This window comes from Aulostomus chinensis, chromosome 13 (assembly GCF_037954235.1).
Source record: "Aulostomus chinensis isolate RoL2024-O1b breed Wild chromosome 13, RoL_Achi_v1.0, whole genome shotgun sequence".
In the NCBI taxonomy this organism is placed as follows: Eukaryota; Metazoa; Chordata; class Actinopteri; order Syngnathiformes; family Aulostomidae; genus Aulostomus; species Aulostomus chinensis.
Window position 1 is genome coordinate 23,896,327 of NC_141332.1, and position 13,197 is coordinate 23,909,523.

The following is a 13,197-nucleotide window of genomic DNA, read 5'->3' on the forward strand; positions in this document are numbered from 1 at the left end:
CTTATAATGATGAACGTGCAGCCTTCTGAAAGGTTCTTCTCTGTTCAATATCCCAAGAAAAACTCCCATGTGAGGGTAGTGTGGTGGATCGCAGGTAAGCAATCTGTTGAGAAATACTGCAGTATATTGCCTGGCTCTATATTATTTTGGGGAATATAAGCTTGCTTGCTCCATTGCATTTGAATTGCCTCCAACTCATCTGCTCCCAGCGTTCTCCTGGAGGGAATAACTGTTTATATTTGTGCCATATGTTTTGTTCGTTTTTTTTTTTTCTATAGCCATAACAACAACAAAAAAATTATATTGAGCACCAAATAAAGTAGCCCTCTTCTCTTTCCAGTGTAAGAACCATTACTTTGAGCAGACGGTGTGTGGAAAAATAAAATTAAAAGCTTGTAACAGTTTCAAGCACCAGTAAAGCACCTGACAGCTTTGTCAGATGTTTCAGCTCTGTGGTTCAAAGTTTAAAACAACATTTGAATGCCAAACACTCCCAAACCACTATTTTATTAGAAAAAGGGTTGTGACTCTGTTTCCACTTTACAGTTTTGTCACTTACGGACTTGGTGCCTGGTCCTGAACCTGATTTTGAACCGCTCTGAGAAATATCACCAAAAATTCCTTCTGAACTAAATTAGATTTGTTGCAGGAGCCAAAAAGCAGCTTGGTTTCTTGCAAAACAATAAAGACTACAACACATACACACACACACACACACACACACACGCACCGTTGCCTGTGACCGACGAACATGTGACCACACCTGTGCAGTCCGATGCCCACCCAGTAGCCCAGTAGCATCACAAGTGTGAACCAGTGCAATGAATCGATCTTGTTTTCGTTTCGGCTCTGGTCTCATATCCAGTCTGAGGATGGGTGCCTGAGTTTTTTTTTAGTTTCCCTCCTGTGTTTTTCCTCCTCCAGCTCAGCTGGGTGTGCGACTTATGTAATACCCTCCTGTGTCTATGGATGACACAAAGTTTCAGCTCAAAACAGGTGAGACTGCTCACCCCTTCAGTTTAATGAGGGTTCAGAAAATCTTGAATGACAATCCACATGTAATGAATCGAAACATGTCTAAAACCTGAATATGGACTCAAAAGATAGGAAAAAAAAAGTCCCTGCATTCTATATCTGTAAGGTTAGACATCGACAGGGCTGTAGACATGTACATAAAATCATCTTTTTTTTGTTTTGTTTTATGCTCCTGTCAGGCTGAAATAAATAAGTAAATACATATGCAGCTGAAAGGTAGCAGGTATAAGTGGCAAAGACGTCGACCTCACATTAAACTCTATCGGGGATTTAAAGTGTTTTCTCCCTGTTTTAACTGCAGACTTCATATTTGCCTTTTGTTTAGGTGAATTAAGTGAAGAACATTAGCACAACGCTCACGTTTGCTCGCCACTCCCGTGTTTCTTTTCTTGAACAGTTTTTTTTTTTTGCGTTGACTAATTAATTCTTATCATTCCTCCTCCAGCTTTCCTTCATAGCTACGCATTTATTTGAGAAATTAGCACACACATATCAATCGTTTGCTTTTGAATGTGAGCAGTGACCCCTTGTGAAAATGACTTAAGGTGTGTATTCATTTCTGTCATTTTGGTTGTATTTTTGAAAGAAATATTTGATATAAAAAAAAAACAGGAGGGAGAAAAACGGGATGATATTTTACAAAGGTCTACAGTGACCTTTGACCCCTTCTAAGTTCAGGATGGACTCCATCTGCCAGAGGTGAACACCTGAACAAAGATGTCATCTTCTTGGGTTCATTCGTCCTCCTGTGCAGGTCGATTGCACAACAGTGAAATGTGATGTCACTACAAACACCACCAGAGCCACTGTGACAGCTACCAGCAACTAGCACATTAGCTTTAATTGGGATGCTCCCCAAATACAGGCTTATATGGTTTATGAACTCACTGGAAAAGATGAGCAGCTGGTTCCTAAGATAATGTACAAGCTAGCCTCAGCCTGAAGGGTCTGCAGTATTTTACTCTCAATTTGACCATAATTTGAAAAATGAAGATGAAGCATGATTATGACAAATATTGGCAATCAAACATGATATTGCAAAGCGAGATGCAGTGCAAACCCTGGACAGAGAGAATGAAATAATTTGAGAAATAAACTGACAAAATAAACTCTGAGAACAACATCTATTCACGTTTTATGGCAGACACAAAAATATGTGGCTGCCAAGAGATGGATGCCTGTGTTGACCTTGTTGAGGAAAGTGTTGCGCTTTATAACAGTGCAAACTTTCAACTAAATCTGTAACTGCTACTTGCTGAAAGTTAAAGAGAAATACTCTAAATCTGATGCTTCAGAAGCAGATTACCTCACTTACTGAGTGAAGATGGAGACAGCTGAAGTATACCCTCGCAATATGTTGTCAGTCGCTGCCGTCGGATGGATACTGATACTTATTGCTCGCTCTCTCTCTCTCTCTCTCTCTCTCTCTCTGTCTCTGTCTCTCACTCACACACTATTCTCTTCTGGTAAAATGTTTGACAGTAGCAGATGAAGTCAGGGAGAGAGAGATGTTTTGATCTGCTGGGACTTGATTGGGGGGTGGGCTGACACTTCCAGCACCCAGGGATGGACCTGCTTCCCCCTCCTCCCTGAATATCCTGCTAGAAACAGCTTTGACAAGCTTGCTAATACAAGTGGTACCCAGCTTTAACAGCTCCGCCATCCGATGGCTCTGTAATCAACGTCAGGCTACAAGGAGACTCTCTGGGTCACGACACTTTTAGTTCAGCCCTTGGCAGCGTTGGACTATTTCATCACAGATGTAGGACCCTCAGAGCTTTGACAGTCAGGCCCCTGACACTCCTCTCAGCACACAGCAAGATCACAGTGCAGTTTAACTACAGGGCCCTTTCAACTGTATAACACCTTTTTATTGTGTGTGTGTGTGTGTGTGTGTGTGTGTGTGTGTGTGTGTATTTATATGTATGTTGTGTGTTTGTGTATGTCTATATATATATATAAATAGAGATAGGTAGTAGATAGATGAGTGGAGATTGGAAACACAATGGAGTTGGAAAATATACGAACACTTGATTGCACTGATCAGTCTGAACTCCATTTATCAATTGTCGAAAGGTTAAGGAGGGGTGGAGCTTCTCTCAGAGAAGAGGGCAACACCCTGGACAGTTCAGCAGGCCACCACAGGGTTAAAATGTTTAGCCTGCTATCGTGGACTGGGGGTGTGATGTCCTGGCCCCCCACATCAGCTACAGCCAGCTACGCACAGTATCCAGGACAAACCGTAGCACACACATGCGTATACACACATACACGCATACGGCGCACAACTGACCCATAATCACACACTCAGACATTTATTTTAAAATTATATTAAACCAAATGGTAAGCCTGCACTGGAAATTCTGCAACCAATGTTTTTTTCTTTTTATTTTCTCTCTGTTGTTGTTACTTTTTGTTTGTTTTTTTGTTTGTTTGTTTGGTTTCTTTCTGCTATTGTTGTTGTTGTTTTTGTCCCCCCCCCCCCGTCTTCCCTGTCCTGTCCCTGTTCTCTCTTTCTATCCACTCCTGAGCCTCAGTCCGGTAGCTTCATCAATGAACCAAAACCATTCTTATAAAATTAAGCATAAATGGCAATAGGAGGAGTTTATCAGATTCCTCCTATGCAGAGTAAAACTGCCTCAGTACAACAAGGCACCAGGAACATGGATGCTACTTGCCCCAGCTGCTGAACAGGACAGGTTAAAAAAAACAGAATAAAAATGTTTAGGCAGACAATCTGTTCTACATCTGACGTGTTTCCCCCAACACCAAATAAGAATCACAACAAATATACTGGGTAAAATAAACGATTTGACACTTCAACAAAGATGGCACTCGTGTGTGTGTGTGTGTGTGTGTGGTGGCGGTGGTGGTGGTGGTGGTGGGGTTCAAGACCTCTTGCTCTGAGTCTTGACAGAAATATAACACTTTTTGGCTGAAGTAAAGCTTTAAACTGAAAAGTAAACTGGAAAGTACTTCTGAGTGTCTGGTGCCAAAGGGCATAAAAAGTATCAGAGTTTAAAAATTGTTTATCAGTAAAGTTCCCAGGATCCCCCTGACACCACACGAGGCTAGACCCCTCAAACCTCTGAAGCGACTCACTACACCGTTCGTTTGTTTGTTTTTTTAAACGGAACATTAAGAATTGCTAAACTTGACTATTTTCACCCTTTTTGACTTCATTCATTCCAATCGAAAAGCAAACAAACAAACAAACAAACAAATTCTGACAGTTATCAAAGCCAGGTCAACTCTGGCGCTAATCTACAGTCAGAGACGGTTATAAAACCAGGTTCTGGCGGATGTCATTATTGAGTCACGCACCTTCACTCTTCTCTTGAAAGCTTTACATACTGAAGGAGTTCCTCTCGGACTGTAAACACGGGGCTGCTTCCTTTGCGTGCACTCCATCTTTTCCCTTAACAGCTGGCTCTTTAGCTAAGAGCTGCCAAGCTGGAGAGACCTCTGTGAGGTTTCCTCCTTCACTGATAGAGCTGCTCTCCAGAATGCTTTCCCCTGGTGCAGGATGTGTCTTGCTGTGTTTGGCAACCCAGGACAGGCATCACATCTGGTCCTCCACTAGGCAGCAGCAGGCAGCGAGAAGTAAATTCCTCTAATGACAACTGGTTGGCCGGCGGTCTGGTCTGCCAGGGCCTGGGAGTAATGCTGGCCTGCTGCTCCACTGGAGAGAGAAATCTAAAGATGGGGACCTTCCATTATTTGTGAAATGCTGAGCACATTTCAGGGTTTTTAACACTGACTGCTCACACAGTGCTGGAATTCACATCTTATTATAGCAAAAAGCAGTGAAATACTGATCTCCCAACTCGCATCCAGACACTCGATGGAGCCACAGTGGGAGAGCAGGAAGCAACACCTGCGGCGTCGAGCATAAAACCTAGCATCAAAATGCTCGTCCACACTCCTCTGGAGGTACTCAGAAAACACAAATAGCATATTTTTAGAGCTTGTAGTAGATACAAATATTTAGAATATTATTTTCATTCGAGGGGATTTTGATTGGAGGACAGCGGGCGAGAGTGCAGCTCGAAATGGAAAAATGAAAAACGCTGCCTGACTACGGGTCATAGGTAGTAGCTTTTGTTAAGTTGCTAGATTGTATTTTGTACCTCAACTGATTTGCTCAGTACACAGTAGTACTTTTTGCCTCTGTGCAGCACAGCCGAGGAATGAGCTGGGCTGATGGCGATCCATCCGTCCATCCCTGTGGCTGTATGACTGTGCGTCCAATTCCTGGTTCATGCGATATCTCAGGAGCACGTTGAGGCACAAACGTCCACTCGGACTCAAGGAGGAACAAGAGGATTGTGGTGGTCAAAGGTCAAGGTTGCTTTGACCTCATGTCTGTACTATTCCGGGGAAGGTTATATCTCGGCAATTCTTGGAGGGAATTCTAGTATCTGGCATCGATGTCCATGACACAAAACTATTAAGCTGTTGAAGACAGAAAAAGACAAATATGAGAAAAAAATTATTTTGGCTATGGCTGTTTTGGCACATTTTAATTACACATATAACACGTGGAGGCATACAGAAAAAGGGAATTCAGCCAAGGTGTTCAACGTCTTTCCACATCAGCACATAATGACTTGTATTTATTGGTTGCAGTGTCGTGAGAACTCAGCCACAGAAAGATTTTATTTTCAATTATATTACAGCTTATGTACATTGAATTGCTTGGTTTTTAAAAGCCACAAACCAATATTATATTAAATAGTTCATATATATTATAATAGTTTATGGAAGAGCACATATATTAACAATTTAATGTACTATAATTAGAAGCTTAATATCCGAGATTTTGTGCTCAGGGTCTTCATGCATTCTTTATCTGAGTCAGCCTCAGAAAGAGACTCAGGCCTTTGTGTAGAGAAGTGGGAGGGGATGTGTGGGAACTCAAAGAAAATGTCAAGGGACATTATAGAATTAGACTTATCCAATTTAAAATTCGTAACCGATTTTAATGGTCACCCTTTCGGCTTCGCAGAATAGGTTTGAGGACTCGGAGGACTCAGAAAGTATCTTTTATCTTGTCCGGTGGGGCCATCGAGTCATCCTAGACCACAAGTGCATGACTGAAATTTCTGAGGATAATTTTGATTTTTAAAGCTTGGCCACATGTCCTGGGTGACCCTCCCCAAGCCTGCCTGAATGGAGTCTGACTGCCATCATGGTGGACAGACGGGTTTTAATGAGGAGCTGGAGAGCACCAGGGAGCTGCATCCTCCGGAACCGGACATTTCAGAAATTAGAAGCCTCCAATGAAGAAATATTTGGACTCATCATTGCTAGGTTTTCTTCATTTTTGTAGCTAAGTCATTAATTGCATTACTTTCCATATATATTTATGTAGTAGTAGTAGTAGTAGTACAGTACTGTTATATTTTGATTGCTTATTTTTGGGCAATGTAGTGTTATTAACTGACACATTTCTGGAAAAAAGTCAGCTGCTTCATCATTTATTTAAACATATTTGTAAAAACTGAATCAAATTTCAGTTAGTCATGTCAATTAAAAAAGGAACTATGGAGAAGTCGGGGCATACACAGTACTGCGATCACTAAATATGCTGTTACTGTGAAAAAAACAAACAAAACAAAAACAACAAAAATGTAAAACTCAACATTAAGTTTCATAGGGCTCCACTGCTGGTTCTCACCCACATCTTCGCAGCAGTATCCCCCAAAGCATTTTACCTGCTTCAACTTTGAACATGGGCAAATCTAACATCAATCGCGTTCAGTTGTACTACGTAGACAGTTAACATTTCCACAAACGGCGTTGCTGGATATCACTGTCTCTGCTGTAAAACCGCTCTGGTCACGAGTCTGTAGTTGTGAGATATCGACACATTTGGCCACAAAGCACATGCACAGTGCTGCACAACGTAATTTTGAAGACTTTTCAAAACATCTTTGTAAAGGCTCAAGGCTTGTAAAGCCCTGTATTTAGTTGAGCTGAGGCAAAATGCTCTTTCAGAAGATTCAGGGCTGATATTGGACAAAGGAAAATTACCGTTTAAATTTTACCTTCCATTGCCCCTTTATGATGTGTAAATCTAAACAGAGAAGTATTGTACGGAGACACCAAAAATTGTACTAAACTGATAAAGTAAAAGGAGCTCAAAACATCAAATTACTCCCCATTTGTGCTTCTTAGCAGTGAGCTTTGCCGTTTCAGGGTTTCACTGAGACTGTGATTCTTTGCATGAATACAAACCCCTGGTAGAAGACATGGCAGCAAGGCTTGAAATCATTTCAAATTGTTGCGTACCTGTGCCAAGACATTTCCTGAGTGTCTGTTTTCAGATTCTTGACAAGCATACTTGTGCTGGTTTTTTTTTTTTTTCCCACAACATTTTGGAGGCAAATGGGATTAATTTGTTTGTACAACGAGCAATGAATGAGCTGAATTGAGTATTAGCAGTAAGTAGCACATTTGACCACCCTGCCAACTTTTGGTATTTGACAGTTTGAGTGTATCATAAACAATACAGGCTCATTTAAATATTGATACAAGAAGATAAAATGTAGACATTCTGAAATAAATCTTCCAACCCTAAGAAATTCCTATTTCTGATGTGACTCTTGTGATTATATCCTGTATAAATCACTGTCAAAGAAATATAACGTGTGTTTTATGATGTGTCGGCGCTATAGCCCCCCCCCCCACCCCCAAATCAGTTCAATCCAACTGACTAACACAAGAAACCAGACTTTTATAACCACTCCCAAGACTTACCACCGATCCCTGCATAAAAACACACCACATACATGCAGTAAAGCATCACATGTATATGTTAAGTTTAACATTTGATTCTGAACAAGAGTCGTTTGGACCTGTCGGCGTCCTTTGAGGAGATGTGGGTTGGTTTTAGATGTGGTGACACCAAGACTGTTGGGTCAAAACAACAATGGTGGCTCCAGAGGAGGTTCGCAGAGATGCTCTTGTAGCATCAGTTGTGTCAGAAGAGAGTATTTCATCCCTGAAAGAAGAGCAAAGAACAGAACTGAGGGCTTTTCTCTCTCTCGATGAAGAAGATTGTTTCTTTTGACACCCCTCTAGCAGCTGCCTTCGTCTTCGGCACCTCATTGATCTGATTGGTTGAAGTTAGCTTGTAATAGATGGTTAATCCAATCACCTGCCAATTCTGTTTTAAGGACACAAATTCTGGTAACAAACAGAGAGATGTTGTTTAAAATACCAACTTTTAGTTAGCAAAATCTCTATGACCATACTGGAGGGGCATCAACCTAGGTTAAGGTTTATTATATTTGAAGTATAAGAGTCTGTTTCTGATTTTGGAAGAAGACGGACACGTCTGTCAGGCCTGAAGGAAATTATCACAAGGAAACTGGAAAAATGCTCCGAACACCTATGGGTTTAACTTTGGGGTCTTTTTTTCCTCTTTATTATTTCATCTCAGGTCGACCTTCAGGAGTCTCCCTTTCCTCTGATGCTTTTTCGCGGCACACTGAACAGCAAAAGGACAGACAAGGTGCATGTTAAACGGAGGTGGCGGCTCCTGTCATGGTCGACCTGGGCGCTATCAGAAGGGGATCAGTCGGCTGGATGACAGGACAGGTCTGCTTCCCAGTCACCGCTGAGAGTCCACGGCTTCCTTCGGCTTCAGTGTCATAACAGCCACCTCAGGAGGACAATAGGACAACCAAAGGTGAAGAAATGTCTGCTCTCAGCATCTTAAACTACACTTCCTGGGTGGCGCCATATGGCCAAACCCTTCCATGTGAAACTCTCACCTCTAAAATGGTAACAAGATAGTTGACACACTTGCAAATGTACTGCTATTGTCTATGAGCCCTCATTCATGAGATGCAGCACAGTGGGAGCATGTTTCAGTATATACCCGTTAGTTTCAAACCTAAATCAGAATCAGTAAAAGCAGAACATGGTATTGCTAAAATGTATCAGCATGATTATTATGATAAATAGGCTTTTAAGGAACAATGTAAAACTGATGTTCTTGACATCCTCTCTCTTGGACACACACAGTCCAAACATTAAGGGGGGTGGGGTGGGGTGGGGTGGGGTGAGTGAGCTGTGCACGTAACCGCTGTTCTCTTTCATACCGTCATCATCAACATTATCCTTGAATTCCAAACAGGAACAGACTCCTGTATGATTGCTGCCTCCTGTGAAACTTGTGAAATACAAATCTCGCGCCAAATCACAACAGAAGTTCTCTCATGACTCTTTCCAAGTAGAGCAGGTCCAGCATCTCACTCCTTCAATGAATCTACACCCAACCATTCTCCATCAGCAAGCACATCCTGCAACAGCGGCGACCAAAACCTTCCTTTTAACAGGCAGGAACGTCGAGTAGACCCAGGATCAGTGGGGACGGACGTCTGCTTTGACCGGTTGTGGGGAAAGAGAGCAGGAGAGCGGGGCAGAGACAAAAACAGATAATGGAGGAAGACAGATATGCAGAAGGAAAGAGAGGGACAGAGATGAAGAGGGAGAGAAAGGAGGAGAGAATGATGGACAGACGGGAATGTGAGCAGGTGGAGCTACGGGTGGAAGCTTGAGCCTCTTCAGGTCTGTAGCCTCCTCCAGCAGCAGCAGTAGCAGTCGGGGATCTTGGAAGTTGGGAAGCACCAAGGCTCCGGAGAAGAAGACGGGTTCCTAACACATATGAGTACAGGAGGAGGAGAGGAGGGGAGAGTAGCCCAGTGCATCATGGGAGATCCCCCAGCAGTCTAAGCATATAGAATCATATCTAAGGGCTAGCCTCAGCAGCCCTGACTTTAAGCCTGATCAGAAAGGAAATTCTTAAAGGTCTTCATTCATTAAGATTGTCTCGTGAAACAAAATGTGTGTAACTTTTGTTCACCACAGAGCTTTTTGGGCGACAGTCTTGTTTTGGCTGAGAGAACTCAAGGTGAGGCTAACTTCCTGGTAAAATGTCATCCATGTGAAGCTATTACATTCTCATCAGCTACAAGTATGTCAGCGTTTTAACTGGCTGATATTGTTAGTGAAATAGCAGCATGATGAAATTCTGTTAGCATTGAGCTCCTGTCAATTCTTTGCCTGGATACAGCCTCGCTGAGCAGCCAGCAAGGCTGGAGGGTCCCCCTGTTAAGTTTCAGTAACACCACCACTCCATTGTAAAACAAGTGATTTGAAGTCATCTTTGGCTCTCAACATTTTCCTTCCTCTCTCTCTCTCTCTCTCTTTTTTTAACAGATAAACAGTAAATTGCTTCTTTGGAAACAAAATTATCAACAGATTATTTAGTAATGGTAAAATCACCCTGCATAAGAATGGTGTCTCGACGTATTGTAATTTATACAAAGTTTATGTTTGTAGTGTAATTAAACCCCTTCCATATTAACATTTTGCTTACTGAACTAATGTGACAAATCCATTTAGCAGTTTTGGAAGGTTTCTTTCCCTGAGAGAAAATCAATTTGCTTCCATCTACCACCACACAGAAGTACACTAATTATTCTGGAGAAGAGAGAGAGAGAGATGGAGAGAGGAAGAAGGAGAGGGAGAGAGAGAGAGAGAGCAGACAGGATAATGCGGGATGAGATTCTGCAACTGGCATGAGGTGCAGCACCACCAGTGGCCTCAATCAGTCATCAGGTGGCTCGGTATGGATGGAGCAGAGAGGTTGTACTGTTGGCAGGCCCAGCAACATGATTAAGGAGCCAGCGGCATGATTATGCTGCCCGCCTTGTGAATGGAGAAGTAGAAAGGCAGACGCTGGTGCTAAATTCTCCTGATGGAGGCGAGGAGACACAAGCGTGCGGTGGGGAGGAGCCCGAAGCCCGCCCATGTGACCGGGAGAAGATAAAGGACTGACAATAGATAATTAAGGAACTGCCAGGACCTCTTTTCTATTCACATGACTGTTTTATTAAAGAGGATTCAGTAAGGAAGAATATTAATATATAAACTACAAGCCTGTGTGAGTCAGTGATGAATATAAATTGGCAGTGGTGGGGGAGGAATTCATTAGGGAGTGTTTATCAGGTGCGTGGGGTGGCATGGAGACCACGAGAATGGACTGCACACTTTTGTACAGAGGCTTCTTGCACATGTCATTAGTAACAAAAACGATATTTTGACTGTGTACGTATTTTTACAGTTGGATAAAAATGCAATTTAAACTGCTGTTCTGTCAATTTTATGCTTTAGAGACATTAACAAAACAATCCACTGGATTATTGTAAAAATTAATTGGGGAATTCTGTCAAGACCTTAAACTGCATTGCTTTATTCAGTCTTACCTTTTTTCATAAAGCCATTTAAATATATTTACCTACTTGTAATATAGAAGGGATAGCTGCACTTTCCTGGGATGTGAGTTTTTCCAAAAAGTCGAAAGAAAAAAAAAGTTTCCTCACATAATTAGATCCAGAAATCCATAAAAAGATATTTTCTTATCTTCATTTTTTCCCTCCTTTCACTTTGTTTTGAAAGGAAGACAGGAAGATGAGTAGCAAAGGTCCTGATTAGGTCCTGCATGATTACCTTTGTGTACCTTCTGTCAATCAAAGGTGCACTTCTGGCCTCCAGAAGACCAGTATTGGACTTTTGAGGGAACAAGAACAGAACTGTTCTTGTCTCACAAGGGTTTTTAAGTGTGCGTAATTGAATAAAACTCAAATGGGTGATTCTGCAACAAATTACTGTTGTTGCTTTGTGCGAACCCAAAACCATGGTGGGTTTGCTGTGAGGACGGTTGCTACAGTGACCTGTGTGATGGAGAATGACGAGTCTTTCCACCCCACATCTCAAATGACTGTTCTCGCACTGTGCTTGAGTTTATGGACAATCGGTTGAGATTAACATGTGCAAATATTGTTGTGCCTCGGCCCAATCAGAGTAAACTTCTTTGTTTTTTTCTCTTTTTAGTTTTGTGTTTTTTTTGACAGGGTTTTGGCTTCACTGTCTGGACTGATCTCTTTGTTTACCTCACCAATGTGCAACCCAGTGACGACGACACCGGTTTTGACTGAAAGCTCAATTTCACCTCATCATCCTTTACTCTCTCCTGATCTTGTCCTGAAGTCTCTTCTCTTTCAAATAGAGAATAGTGCCAGTCCGCAATCAACAGAATTTTATGCACCAGTGTCCTCAAATCCCCTGCAGCATCAGAGGACTCCCCAAAAGCAAGTTACAATAAATCATTTTAACTTTTTAACCAATCCAAAGACACAATACTCTTTTTTTTTTTCTTTTTTGCAAATAAGCAGACTGGTCTGTCGCTCCTTTTGCATTTTGTGTGCATGCTGTGCTTCCACACTGTATTACTTAAACTACCATGCACCTTAAATACTAGTAGTAAATGGTTTGACTGCAACTCCTGTAGGTAGCAGCTTGTAGCTTCTTCTCACTAAAACCATCTTCACAATACACATGCAGTGAACACAGAAACTCAACCATTTTGAGACATAAATCCACATTTTATTTGTAGATCAAGCAGTTTTTAGCTGTGCGAGGAGTCCAGATGGAAAAACAACCCACCCCTAACGAACACACTATTGCTATATTATACAAATGCGAACAAGTAAAAATTATCCACAATCCTCCATATTGCACACACTGCAGAAAAAGTGTTTCACTTCCTCCTCAGACTGAACTCGATGTCCTTGTACTATGAATGAGTGTGTGCTGTCAGAGAATCTGTCAGTCAAAGACACTGTCCTCTATTGTACACGACGTTGAGGTAATGCAGTTATTATAGATGTTATCAGCAGTACAGGCTCAGGTCTTAAAGATATTCCGCATACACGTCATATTAATCATACAGTAAATACAGGAAACAAGCTGAGAAAGTGAAAAGCTGTTGTCATAGACATGATTAATGTGGTAGGTTTTCATTATCGGGGCATAAGGCTTATCTGATGTAGAGGTTGTTCAGATGGAAGTACCTCTCCACACGGATTTCAAAGATAAGTGAGCAGCCTAATGTAATTTCGAGGAGCCTTTTATCCAAAACACCTAACCGAACCCGGAGCCATATACATTTTAAAGATGAATATGGCTAACGGGGGGAAAATACGCTGCCTGGAAGTATTACTGTACTTGTGATGATAAACCAACATGTTCTAAGGTCCACATGTCATCGATTATGTACTGAATCTGTCTTTCATTGACATGAATGCT

General features: G+C 41.8%; 1 long non-coding RNA gene across 1 annotated transcript in view; it reads left to right on the forward strand.

Annotated features, from left to right (window-relative positions):
* LOC147251472 (uncharacterized) overlaps window positions 1–13,197 on the forward strand; it is a 117,426-nt gene that overhangs the window by 65,981 nt on the left and 38,248 nt on the right. Inside the window, exon 2 of the long non-coding RNA XR_015118955.1 lies at window positions 8,483–8,731. This is a non-coding gene — a long non-coding RNA (uncharacterized LOC147251472). The remainder of the gene's footprint in view (window positions 1–8,482; window positions 8,732–13,197) is intronic.